The sequence below is a fragment of the Bubalus bubalis genome, chromosome 7 (genome assembly GCF_019923935.1).
Source record: "Bubalus bubalis isolate 160015118507 breed Murrah chromosome 7, NDDB_SH_1, whole genome shotgun sequence".
NCBI lineage: Eukaryota > Metazoa > Chordata > Mammalia > Artiodactyla > Bovidae > Bubalus > Bubalus bubalis.
In genome coordinates this window covers 23,069,883-23,084,693 of record NC_059163.1, presented here as the reverse complement: position 1 = coordinate 23,084,693, position 14,811 = coordinate 23,069,883, and positions in this window count along the sequence as shown.

The following is a 14,811-nucleotide window of genomic DNA, read 5'->3' as shown; positions in this document are numbered from 1 at the left end:
TATCAGCATATTGTTTACCATGCAGAAGGCAGTCAGTGGTCTGGGCTCTGTTCTGAGCTAGTCCCTTACATGCATGCTCCTCTGCCTTAGGGAGGGAGTGTGGGTGGAAACATGTGCAAAGGCTTAGGTACCAGACCAATTTATGTTTGAACCTCAGAAATGCCACTTTCTATCTCTATCAGTCTGGCAAGTTAAGAAACTTCCTCATCTGTAAAACTGAAGCAAATTTCCTCCCGTTTGTTCCTTCCTGACTCATGGTCCCATTGCTGACCTCCCTGCAAACTCCTTCAATTTTATAGTTTCTCTCAAAGTGCAGTAAAGTTCCCTACAATCCAACCTTCAACTTGCAAACTTTCAAAGATGCAAACATGTGTGCTAGCCCCTGTATGCCAGCTATTGTACTGTTGCTGTTTTTCAGTCGCTACGCCATGTCCAACTCCTTGCAACCCCATGCCTGTAGCACGCCAGACTTCCCTGTCCTTCAGTATCTCCCAGAGTTTGCTCAAACTCATGTCCATTGAGTCAGTGATGCCATCCAACCATCTCAACTTCTGTCGTCCCTTTCTCCTCCTGCTCTCTCTCAATCCTTCCCTGCATCAGGGTCTTTTCCAATGAGTTTTCTTTGCAAAAGGTGGCCAAAGTATCGGAGTTTCAGTTTTAGCATCAGTCTTTCCAATGAATATTCAGCATTCAAAGTACTATACTTTAAGGTTAAAATGTTTATTTTTTATGTTTTTTATGTATTATCTGTGTGAAAGTATTATATGTATTAAAAGGAAGTGTTAGTCTCTCAGTTGTGTCTGACTCTTTGCAACCCCATGGACTGTAGCCCATCAGGCTCAACTATCAATGGAATTCTATAAGCAAGAAGACTAGAGTGGGTAGCCATTCCCTTCTCCAGGGGATCTTCCTGACCCAGAGATCAAACCCAGGTCTCCTGCATTGCATGCAGATTCTTTACCATCTGAGCCACCAGAGAAGCCCAATTATATACACTATGTATGTATATCTCTGTAAAAAGTAACATAAAACTGTTAAAGTAGTACATTACAATATCGTGATTGTGTTAGTTGGGTACCTAGGCTAACTTTGTTGGACTTACAAATGTGTTCTGTGAATGAAACTCTTTCATATGTAGGAGACTTACTATAAACTCATTGTAATTCAGATTATACAGAAACAAACTGAGACAAGAACTGTGTACAAGGTACTCTTCTGTGATACTGGGAGGGACTTGTCAGAGAATCAGGGAAGCAGGGCAGGGAGAGGGAAGAAGTCAAGCAAGAGTCTATTTTCAGGCACAGATTTGGCCTCACCTGGCCTCTCAGAGGAGGTCTGCAGCTGAAATTACACCGGCAAGTTTGTTCCTCACGGAGGCTGGCCAGATAAAATGTGACACCCAGTTAAATTTGAATTTCAAATACACAAAGAATTCTTTTTGTGCTGTCCTTAGTCTTTCTGTCCTGTGTGACTCTTTGCAACTCCTTGGACTGTAGCCCACCAGGCTCCTTTGTCCATGGTTATTTTCCAGGCAAGAATACTACAGTGGGTAGACTATCCCTTCTCCAGAGGATCTTCCTGACCCAGGAATCAAACAGTGGTCTCCTGCATTGCAGGTGGATTCTTTACACCAGCTGAGCTACCAGGGAAGCCCAAATTTTTTTAGTATGTCTCAAATATTCCGTGAAACATGCTTATACTAAAAAACAATTATTTGTTTACCTGAAGTTCAAGTTTAATTGGCTATCCTGAATTTTTTTTAGTTTGTATGGAAATTCTGTGAAAGTCAGGTTGCTGGGCTTTCATCCTAAGGGCTGTGAGTTGGGGGCGTGGAGATGGGGAGGTGGCAGCAGGAGCTCACAGAATCCATAGAAGGGATGAAAGAGGATCTGAGTGAGACCCCAACAAAAGTGTCTGCTAGCATCCTCCAGTATTCTTGCCTGGAAAATCCCATGGACAGGGGAGCCTGGCAGGTCACAGTGTATGGGATCACAAGAGTCAGACATGACTCAGCGACTAAAACACCACCACCAGCATCCTGTACTGTGTCGTGTTCTTCACACAATGCTCCTTCCACTTCCTTCCACTATGGAAAAGAGGTCTCACAATTTTTCTCTGCAACAAAACTAACTTTATACAGTTCTTCAGTGTAGCTTCTAGATCACACATTGATTGCTCTGACTCCACAGGGATAAGTCCCTCTTGAGCTCCGGCTCTCTGGCTATTGCCTTCTTGTCCTGCAGTTTTGCCTACATCCAGGAGACGCTTGACCCTGATAACTGTGGTGTCTAGATCACAGGTTTCCTCCAGCCCCAATTGCTACAGCCATCTTGGTCACTGCTTTGTCAAATAAATAGTCTCAAAGTTCCGTTATTCATTCTTTATGTTCACAGCACATTCTCTTGATTCTTCCTGGTCTAATCATTACTGGGATTTCCTTTACCTCTGAAAACTTAATTATCCCACTTTGAAAATACTCTCATTCATTCAGTTTTCACTCCATTACTCCTATTACATTAGTCCTTAGACTTAATGAAGACACTTTCCTCATTCATCAGCCCTCCCAGAGTTTACTTTCTTCTCTCATCAGCAACATATTTCAGCCTTTTATCAATATTTATAAACATTCCAACAGTCTCATCCTGTATTTATTCTGCTATACTCATTCTAAGACCCCCTCATCCCATAACAATGCATAAGCCTCCCTTCTCCATTCCTCTGAAATTTGATTAAAAGATTATCATTGTGAAATGAAAATATCTCCTGCCATATTAATCAACAAGAAATTTCACAGCCATCAGTGATTTCTGGCCTCCAAATGTGAATGAGGGCTCCAAAAACTGATCCGGCGGATGCTGCCACCGCCACACGGTGACTGCTGCGGAGCCGGGGGAATGCAAAAAGCAGGGGAAACGAGGAAACAGGGTTGGCCCCAGATAGCTGAGGGGCTATGAAAGGAATGAATTCAGTGAGCCCAGAGGCTAAAGTTATGACCAACCTAGACAGCATATTAAAAAGCAGAGACATTACTTTACCAACAAAGGTCCATCTAGTCAAGGCTATGGTTTTTCCATTAGTCATGTGTGGATGTGAGAATTGGACTATAAAGAAAGTTGAGCACCAAAGAATTGATGCTTTTGAACTGTGGTGTTGGAGAAGACTCTTGAGAGTCCCTTGGACTGCAAGGAGATCCAACCAATCCATCCTAAAGGAAATCAGTCCTGAATATTCATTGGAAGGACTGATGTTGAAACTAATACTTTGGCCACCTGATGCGAAGAACTGACTCATTTGAAAAGACCCTGATGGTGGGAAAGATTGAAGGCGGGAGGAGAAGGGGATGCAAGGAGATGAGATGGTTGGATGGCATCACCGACTCAATGGACATGAGTTTGAGTGAACTCCAGGAGTTGGTGATGGACAGGGAGGCCTGGCGTGCTGCAGTCCATGGTGTTGCAAAGAGTCGTACACGACTGAGTGACCTAACTGAACTCAACTGAACTGAGAGGCTTGCCTCTTCCCATACATAGAATAGTAGGCTAAATTCCTTGACTTCACACCTGATGTTTGATGTTCAAACTGCCTGCTCCCTTTGCTGCAAACTTGTCTTTAGCCTGACTTCCCTGCTGCCTCCCTGGAGCGGTTTTCTCAGAGTTACTTATATGCTATCTCCTGGGGGCTCCGAGTCCTAAACATTCCCACCAAATAAAATGAATCTCTACTTTCAGGTTTTTGTTGAGTATATTTTTTAGTCGACATTATGATAAGGACTTTCTTGGCAGTCCAGTGGTTAAGACTTCGCCTTCCAAGGCAGGGGGTGCGAGCTTGATTCCTGGTCAGAGAGCTAAGATCCCACATGCCTTTTGGCTAAAAAAAAAATCAAAACATAAACCAGAAACAATATTGTAATAAATTCAATGAAAACTTTAAAAATGGTCCACATCAAAAAATCTCCTAAAAAAAATGATTACTCTGACGTCTTGTATACAGTATTGGAACAACAAAACTTTCACTTATAATTATAGGAGCAAATTTAAACCATACTGAAATTAGCTACATTATATATTGCTATAACATATCCCCAGTGGAGAGAGTTTTAAAAGCAAAGACACTCTGATATATTGCAATTTTCCTTTAGGGATCATTAGGCATTTAATATGAAGAATATTATCTTGGGTAGAGTAGAAGCTTGAATCTATGCATTTAGTAATTTCTCACATGACAGTATAAATTGGAAGCAACATTCTTTTAAGTTAATATTTATACATTGAAAATAGACACAGGGAAATGATATCCTTTTTCAAAGGAAAACTCCTTTGAAAGTAGATTTAATATTAACCCTTATTTCCAATAATCTTTTATTATGCTTACTTATTTTGTGGTGGAAAAGAAGAGGCAGAAGGACAATGAAACACAACAGCAATTATCCTATGCACAGACATATATTAAACACAAAAGTGAAACAAAAAGCAATGATCATGCATGCATTTACATTAAAACAGAAATGAAATATTTACAAAGTTGAGTTTTTTCTTGGAATTGAAAGTAACTTCAGTAACAATTTAAACTCTAAACCAATGGATGTAAGAGTTGGACTGTGAAGAAGGCTGAACACCGAAGAATTGATGACTTTGAACTGTGGTGTTGGAGAAGACTCTTGAGAGTCCTAGAGGAGAACATAGGCAAAACACTCTCCGACATACATCACAGCAGGATCCTCTATGACCCACCTCCCAGATTATTGGAAATAAAAGCAAAAATAAACAAATGGGACCTAATTAAACTTAAAAGCCTCTGCACAACAAAGGAAACTATTAGCAAGGTGAAAAGGCAGCCTTCAGAATGGGAGAAAATAATAGCAAATGCAACTAATCTCAAAAATATACAAGCAACTCCTACAGCTCAACTCCAGAAAAATAAATGACCCAATCAAAAAATGGGCCAAAGAACTAAATAGACATTTCTCCAAAGAAGACATCCAGATGGCTAACAAACACATGAAAAGATGCTCAACATCACTCATTATCAGAGAAATGCAAATCAAAACCACTATGAGGTACCATTTCACACCAGTCAGAATGGCTGCAATCCCAAAGTCTACAAGCAATAAATGCTAGAGAGGGTGTGGAGAAAAAGGAACCCTCTTACACTGTTGGTGGGAATGCAAACTAGTACAGCCACTATGGAGAACAGTGTGGAGATTCCTTAAAAAACTGGAAATAGAACTGCCTTATGACCCAGCAATCCCACTGCTGGGCATACACACTGAGGAAACCAGAAGGGAAAGAGACACGTGTACCGTACCCCAATGTTCATCGCAGCACTGTTTATAATAGCCAGGACTTGGAAGCAACCTAGATGTCCATCAGCAGATGAATGGATAAGAAAGCTGTGGTACATATACACAATGGAGTATTACTCAGCCATTAAAAAGAATACATTTGAATCAGTTCTAATGAGGTGGATGAAACTGGAGCCTATTATACAGAGTGAAGTAAGCCAGAAAGAAAAACACCAATACAGTATACTAACGCATATATATGGAATTTAGAAAGATGGTCACAATAACCCTGTGTACGAGACAGCAAAAGAGACACTGATGTATAGAACAGTTTTATGGACTCTGTGGGAGAGGGAGAGGGTGGGAAGGTTTGGGAGAATGGCATTGAAACATGTATAATATCATGTATGAAACAAGTCATCAGTCCAGGTTCGATGCACGATACTGGATGCTTGGGGCTGGTGCACTGGGATGACCCAGAGGGATGGTATGGGGAGGAAGGAGGGAGGAGGGTGCAGGATGGGGAACACATATATACCTGTGGTGGATTCATTTCGTTATTTGGCAAAACTAATACAATATTTTAAAGTTTAAAAATAAAATAAAATTTAAAAAATAAATAAATAAATAAATAAAGAGTCCCTTGGACTGCAAGGAGATCCAACCAGTCCATTCTGAAGGAGATCAGCCCTGGGATTTTTTTAGAAGGAATGATGCTAAAGCTGAAACTCCAGTACTTTGGCCACCTCATGCGAAGAGTTGACTCATTGGAAAAGACTCTGATGCTGGGAGGGATTGGGGGCAGGAGGAGAAGGGGATGACAGAGGATGAGATGGCTGGATGGCATCACTGACTCGATGGACGTGAGTCTGGGTGAACTCCGGGAGTTGGTGACGGACAGGGAGGCCTGGCGTGCTGCGATTCATAGGGTTGCAAAGAGTCGGACACAACTGAGCGACTGAACTGAACTGAACTGAAACCATTTTAAGTTCAACATTGTACAACTAAATATAACTACAAGTTCATTTCAAAACAAATTGTTTACAGCAGCTTCTTAATTCATTATAATTACCACCACTGTTCAAATCTAACACATCTAAAAGCTGGAAACTACGGCAAGAGTTCCTCCTACTCTAAATAGTGAAATCGAAGTAAAAGTTAATTATATTTTAAACCTATTTTTTCTTCCTTGTCTTATTTCACTGTTGAAGTCATTTAATATTCATGAAGGTGTGCAAAGATTAATTTTCATTTTTATATACTTGTTTCAGACATACTTAAACTGAAAGAGTTTGATTACTATACAAAATATAAGGTGATAAATCATAATCCTTCTCCATTTAGTAGAATTGGATTTTATCAATCTGTTACCTTAAATTTTATTTGCTGGACTACCCTGGTGGTTCAGATGGTAAAGCATCTGCCTGCAATATGGGAGACCTGGGTTCGATCCCTGGGTGGGGAAGATCCCCTGGAGAAGGAAATGGCAACCCACTCCAGTACTCTTGCCTGGAAAATTCCAGGGACAGAGGGGCCTTGTAGGCTATAGTCCATGGGGTCGCAAACAGTGGGACACGACTGAGCGACTTCACTTCACTAAGAACCTCAAGTAAGTTCGATTCTTTCAGCTTGGCTCCCTGTGTCCTAGTATAAGTTGTTGTGTGCAGGCAGACAGTGTTATATGATTAGGAAGTATGTTGTTTCAAACAGTTGGAACAAGAAGGCCCAAGGAATGAATCCTAGATTAATAGGAACTAGTTGGTTTCTCTTTCAGTTTAAAAGTGAAACTAATATTTCAGGAGATTCAAGAATCAGAGGTCCCCAACCTCTGGAATCTAACAACTGGTGGTCTAAGGTGAGGCTGACGTAATGAGTCCCTTTGCTGTCCATCTGAAACCATTGAAACATTATTAGTTCGCTATTCTCCAAAATAAAATAAAAAGTTTAAAAAATATAAAAATACTTTAAAAGGAAGCCACTCAATAAAATAGTGAAACATGGACATGGAACTCTGAATTTTGGTTATACAAGAAAGAAACAAACTCCTCTCTGAAAAACAAACTAATTTATCAAGTGAGAAATTCTTTGCAATAATTTGTCTACTTCATAAATATTACAATTTTTAAGGATAAAAAATTAAATAAGTAAATAATTCATAGCCTATTAGGTCTGAAAGGAAATATTATTGCAACTTAGATATTTTGTATGTAATTTTATTGATTTTTAACACTTTTTTTTATTTTATTTTATTTTTAAACTTTACAATATTGTATTGGTTTTGCCAAATATCGAAATGAATCTGCCACAGGTATACATGTGTTCCCCATCCTGAACCCTCCTCCCTCCTCCCTCCCCATACTATCCCTCTGAGTCGTCCCAGTGCCGCAGCCCCAAGCATCCAGTATCGTGCATCGTTTCGTATATGATATTATACGTATTTCAATGCCATTCTCCCAAATCATCCCACCCTCTCCCTCTCCCACAGAGTCCAAAAGACTGTTCTATACATCAGTGTCTCTTTTGCTGTCTCATATACAGGGTTATTGTTACCATCTTTCTAAATTCCATATATATGCGTTAGTATACTGTATTGGTGTTTTTCTTTCTGGCTTACTTCACTCTGTATAATAGGCTCCAGTTTCATCCACCCATTTGGTTTTAGGTGATGTTGGCATAGTTGAATTTTTACCATTTAAGCTTTGCATTTATTCACTTGTTCATTCATTTAACAAATATGGATAGAATATCTACCATGTGCCAGGCACTCCACTGAGTACTAAAATGAATGGAACTATGCCAAACAGAAAAGTTGTCATAGCTCCCTGGAAACTCACACGTGATGAGTATGATGATCTAACCAACATGAACCATATATGGCTGAGGAGCTTTCTGTATCTAAGAGTCAGAGAAGACTTCTGTGACCCACTGACCTTTCAGATGGGACCTATTTTCGGTGTCCAGGAGGGCAGTGAGGAAGGGAAGAGAGAATTCAAAAGGTAAGATCACACCTTCTTCTTGAAAGGATCAGCTCTGTGTTTATATTTCAGTTTTACTAGTTATTTTATTAGTTTTAGTACATTTTGTAGTTATTTTCAAATAACTACTTTCAAATTGGTTCAAAATAAACAGATTTTTTTTTAAAAACATGAGGGAAAGGTGAGATTTGGCATTTGCTATGGTTCTTTTGCTATTTGAAGGGCTCCTTCCTAGGGGCTTGACTTGGAAACAGATGGTGCATAGTAGTGACTTAATGAGATAAATGTTTCTCCCAGTTAGGATCTGTGAGTGGGTCTGTCTATTGGTAAAGTATTTACTAAAGAATAAAATCAACTGCTTGTATACTAGTATTCCTTAAGCTAATGACACTTTATATTCCTGATATCTAATATTAGAATTTATGATCTGAGATATGATAATGCTTTCAATATAGTCAGTAATTTTTCTTTATATGGTTTATCTTAAAGAGGACTACTGTGTAATTGCTTTTGTGCTTTCCCATTTGTTTTCTTGTATAAAAGAAAAAAGACAGAATATTAACAAGCCAGCTGTTAGCACTTCTTTGATATTTCCCTGTGGTCTGCTCCATTAGAGGGGGCTAAGTTCTTAATATCAGTTGGATTTGTTAATCATTGGTAAACAGTGCTCTATGAGTATTGGGTAATGGGTTCATTTTGTGCACTTATTTTTACCACGGAAATTTGGATGTTCTCTTGTCTTTAAAAGGTTTGTTTAAAAAATCACGAAAAGCATAATCCAGATTTACAAGCCTTCCCCAAAATTAAACAAAATAATGTTTTCTTTTATTTGCATGACTAAAGAAAGTATGATTTTCAGTTTTTATTTCAAGAATTTATTTCAGATGACCTTAGATCACACCCTCCATACCTAACACCATGGGGAAAATAATAGGAAAAGCTATTGCATCTGTACACGAACACTATTCATTTATTCAGGGACTACTTTAATACCAGGTTTTTGTTAGGCTTTACGGAAATGAAAGAAATGATAACGATGGGGAAAATTTCACCCTAGAGACTCCTAAGTAGTTAGTTGATCCTTTCAAATAAAGTTCAAGGGTATTTGGTATGGCATTTGCTATTTTATAGGAGACAAAGAAAAGCTCTAGCAAATTATGCCATAGACGGCCAATAAATGCCTATTTCCCATCTCCTTAGTGGTAACCCAACTCTGGGATAGAACAATTTATATCTTTACATCCCCATCACAAGAGATATCCATGGGGAAACCAAGAGACAAAGATCTAGATGTTTAGCCCTAAGGCAAAGACTTTATAAGAATTACTTATTCAGCCAGGAGTGTTTTAAAAAGAAAAATGTTCTCTTCTCAGTGAGCTTCATCCAGAGAACATTTCTTCAATGACCCCTCTGCTATAAGGTGTGGTGGCATCTGCTGTGTGGCTTTAAGATCAGACACTTAGGAGAGCTCCCCCTCTTTCATGAGGCAATCTTCATGAAGTATGTGACAGCTGGAAATACAGACAGAGCTGAACATAAGGAGGGAACTTAAGCCTAGCATCCTTTCAGGTGCCCGATTTATCTGGGATGGGATCAAATTTTATTCAGACTTCTCACTGAGGCAGAAACATAAATGACATGCAGACTGCTTCACAATTTGCTTAGCTGATGACCATTTCCCCAGAATTGACTCCTTTTAAAAGCCCACTCCATCAGTCTCAAGAACATCCTAAAGAAATTGACCACTTCCTTGATTGGAAGATTTACAAGGCAGTAGATTTCCCTCCGCCTCCCTGTACATATAGGTCCATAGAGGACAACAAACTGAAATGATCCTCCTTCCCTGAAGCCAGTATGGAGGCAACGAAAAGTACAGGCTAATCCCCTGAGTCCTAAATGGCCTTCAACAGACCTATCCTAATGAAGCAAAGTTAAAAATCAGTAATAAATTAATGAGAATGTGCCTCGTAGTGGCAATCATCCATCCATTCCCTCTTAGAGCACCTCTTAATTATTTTTACTAATGACAAAGTTTGGGGGTCACTGATTTCAGAAAAGAAGAAAACTTTTCTGCTCTCAAGGCTGTAATGTGCAGCCTCTACATTCTGCATATTTAGAATAATCACTATTTATTATTAGTGGTTGTTTCTTTTTTAAATGCTTAGTGATGGCATTGCTTCAGTGGGCTGAAAAGACCAAATTTGCTTTTTTTCATTCAGAAAGAGACTGTTATTTGGGACTGTCCATCATTTATCGATAGTAAGGACTAGAGTAACATGTCCTCTGCACCTTCTCCATCTTCCCATGGTACTGCAGTAATCCCTAAGGAGTCATAAAGATGTGGATAAAAATGCCTGTTTCCCCACTTCCCATCTTTCCATTGACTGGACTTAAGTCCAATTTATGCAGAGAATCTTTCAGTCTTGCTGGTGATTGTTACAGCTGCTGGCTAACACAGCCCTCTTAACATCTCTACTAAATTCTAAAATCTGCTTAAAAAATTATCAGTGACACGTGTTGGCAGCAATTTGATTTCACAGAGAATCACGGAGTGAAGGCAGTGCTCATTTTTCCTCCCTCCCTTTCCTTTCTTCCCTCCCTTTCCTTTCTTCCCAAGATACCAGTGACACATTCCAAATGGGGTGACTTTCTGGGGTCACTTTTCTTGGAATGTAACTTGCAGGTTGGGAAAGTGTGTTTAATAAAATGTGTCACAGCGCAAATGAAGAACAATCAACACGAGTCCGTAATTTGTTATCATTTTTAGAGCAACCAAGCTGTAATTGGGAAATAGAGGCTGTGGTCATCCCACTGGACACCGACAGAGCCGAGAGCAAGGGCGGCTTGTCCAGAGCCCACCGTGTGGCCATGCGTGGCAAGTGCATGCCCACTGCGGTCCTGTGCCTTTCACGTCAGCCACCAAATCCATGTGATCTCTCTCTTGGCCTCAAGCTTCCAGATTCAGAATCCATGAAGAGTGTAGAAAAGCAACCAAAGAAAACAGTTGGGTGTATTTTGACAGACTTATGAGAAACTACGGCTTCATCACTTTGCTTATTACTGTTCTAACTCTGGCAGGTCCCCTCCCTCTTCATAAAGGAGGAAGACATTACAGGCAATACTAGAAAATTCAGGATTAGTGAAATAAGAATAACAACAAATTAACATTTTAAAGGATTTTGTTGAACTTTACATTTTCAAAGCTTCTCCCAAGAATGCTTTTCTTCCCCCTTCAAGACTGCTGATATTGGATCTATCACTCAAGAGAAAATAATATTATCAAGCGTTTTAAAAACAATCGAGTGGAAGGAGACTGTAGTATTAATATTTTTAAATGAATTGCAGTGGTCTGTATGCACCACTTTCTTCAGCAATTTTTCTTGGCAGAGGAAAATATCAAACCCAGTCCAATGTGAAAATTCCCCAACACAATGAAAGTTAGAATTCAATACAAGCATCAAACTTGTGATAGTATGTTGTTCATTAAGAGATTTTCACAGCTAAAGTGCATTATAGGTCACCGATTTAATGCACATGTCTCATTCCTTACTACAAAACCAGCAAGGCTTAGTCACATCTCACTTCACGAATTCTCACCTTCATTGAAAACCGAACCACCCAAGTTCCCCAGAAGGCTTTGTAAGAAATGAACTCTTACTCGAATTACCGTCACTTTTGCAATGTTCTAAACAGGCTAATGCATCCCTCTTTGAGCAGAAAGCTTTCCTGGAGCGAAAGAGAATGCCGTCAAGCACACCGAGTCTCACAAGGATCACTGACAGTGAAGTAAGTTCAGCAAAATTTCTTTCAACTGATTAAACTCTGAAAGGTCATCCACACAGATAGCAAGCCCAAAGTTACCCTCCCCCTTCACAGGATCAAAACATCTTATCGCCACCAGTTACAAGGCTCATGAAAAATGCCTTCACTTATTTATGCATTCATATGTTCTAAAGAAGACTTTTTCGCATTTAAAATTTTTATTATTGAATTTTCCAGAAGTCCTTGAGGTCTTGAGAAGAAAGTCACAAATTTGAGGCACTGTTGTTTGGATGTTAAATTGGTAGCAGCCATTAGAAAGGCAGCCTGAGTTAATTATGTGGGATTTACCTGACCTGTAGATTTGCAAGTTAGATTTTGTTGCAATTTCATTATTATTTGTGCTACTCAGAGAAACAAATAACTCCCCTATTTTTACTTTATGTTTCAATGCAATATTTATCTCTTGGCATTGGCAGAAAATAATACTTTTATTGGCATGACCCAAAATGATGGGGCAAAACCATGAGAAGATAGAGTTGATATATGACTTTGCTGATTCAAGTTTCTGTGATTAAAGTAGAGTTGATAGCATATTTTTATCTCATGGCTTGCACGATATTTCTATGCCCTCAGAAGAGAACTGGCATTGCTTCCCCTAATTTAAATCCCAATGATCTATTGCTTTTTAATATTAACAGTCATTGCTAGTCAAGCTCTTGCAGAACAAGCAGCTTCAGCTCCAAATCTCAAGGTCTAAAGACCGTAGTCATTTATCTAATGAGCCCCTGGAGGACCTAGGGTAACTCAGCCCATTAAGCAAGCTGAGTCTCAAGCAAGGGCTGCTGAAAGTTGACCTGCAACTGCCAAAATCTTCCTTTGTGGAGTTTCGTTATGAGTCATAAAACTCACCTCCTCCATGACAAATCCAACGTATTTGTTAATTGTGTCTCTGCTCTGAGCCGTAAGCTTTACTTCACCAGAGCATCTGCTTGGGCTCCATTCCATTGCTAATGATCATTTTCTACTTTCCAGTCACTAATTTTTAAGAAGTATCAGTGTAATACAGTGAAAATCCACCCTTAAAGAGGTATCATGAAACTTGATTTCTATTCTCATTTCTGCCAATAACTATCCAAGTAACATGGAGGAAGTCCTTTGGCCTTTCTGAAATTTAGTTTCCTCAACTGCAAAACAGAGGTGGGGGTACCGGATAAGGGGGATGTACTAGATGACATGAAGGTCCCCTCAGCTATAAAATTTCAGCTCTATTTACTTATAATGAAATGACTTTGTTTCTACTATTTTCATGTAAATTTTGGTGAAATTGGACAATTTTGCATGACTAAAAAAATTCATTATATATTCAGTTACCAACTCTTAGTAAAACTCTTTAAAACCAGAAGAAATCTAACACAAGACAAAAAAAAAAGCATATGAGTTTCACAGCATATTAGCTGATATGATTCTCTAGGAAGGCAAAAAATAATTTAAATCTTCATTAGTCACTCTTAAAACTCTGGATTTGCTAGAACTTGGTGTTTAGTTTTCTGGAGTGTTATTTTGTATGATTTGCAATATCTCAACTACCTGAATTGATGCTTTTGAACTGTAGTGTTGGAGGAGATTCTTGAGAATCCCTTGGATTGCAAGGAGATCCATCCTGTCAGTCCTAAAGGAAATCAGTCCTGAATATTCATTGTATTCATTGAAAGAACTGATGCTGAAGCTGAAACTCCAGTACTTTGGCCACCTGATGCAAAGAACTGACTCATTGGAAAAGACCCTGATGCTGGGAAAGATTGAAGGTGGGATGAGAAGGGGATGACAGAGGATGAGATGGTTGGATGCCATCACGGACGCAATGGACATAGGTTTGAGTAGGCTGTGGGAGTTGGTGATGGATAAGGAAGCTTGGTGTGCTGTAGCCCATGGGGTTGCAAAGAGTCAGACATGACTGAGCGACTGAACTGAACTGAACTACCTGAAGTATGTTCTTTATTTTCTAAATGTGGAAATTAAAACACAAGTTTGGAACCTGTGGTCTCTTATGTCAAGGCTGTATGTCGTCACCCTGCTTATTTAACTTATATGCGGAGTACATCATGAGAAATGCTGGGCTGGAGGAAGCACAAGCTGGAAGCAAGATTGTCGGGAGAAATATCAATAACCTCAGATATGCAGATGATACCACCCTTATGGCAGAAAGTGAAGAAGAACAAAAGAGCCTCTTGATGAAAGTGAAAGAAGAGAGTGAAAAAGTTGGCTTAAAGCTAAACATTCAGAAAACTAAGATCATGGCAGCTGGTCCCATCACTTCATGGCAGATAGATGGGGAAACAGTGGAAACAGTGGCTGAATTTTAATTTTGGGGGGCTCCCAAATCACTGCAGATGGTGATTGCAGCCATGAAATTAAAAGACACTTACTCCTTGGAAGGAAAGTTATGACCAACCTAGACAGCATATGAAAAAGCAGAGGCATTACTTTGTCAACAAAGGTCCATCTAGTCAAGGATATGGTTTTTCCAGTGGTATGGATGTGAGAGTTGGACTATAAAGAAAGCTGAGCACTGAAGAATTGATGGTTTTGAACTGTGGTATTGGAGTAGATTCTTGAGGGTCCCTTGGACTGCAAGGAGATCCAACCAGTCAATCCTAAAGGAGATCAGTCCCAGGTGTTCATTGGAAGGACTGATGTTGAAGCTGAAACTCCAATAATTTGGCCACCTGATGTGAAGAGATGACTCATTTGAAAAAACCCTGATGCTGGGAAAGATTGAGGGTAGGGAGAGAA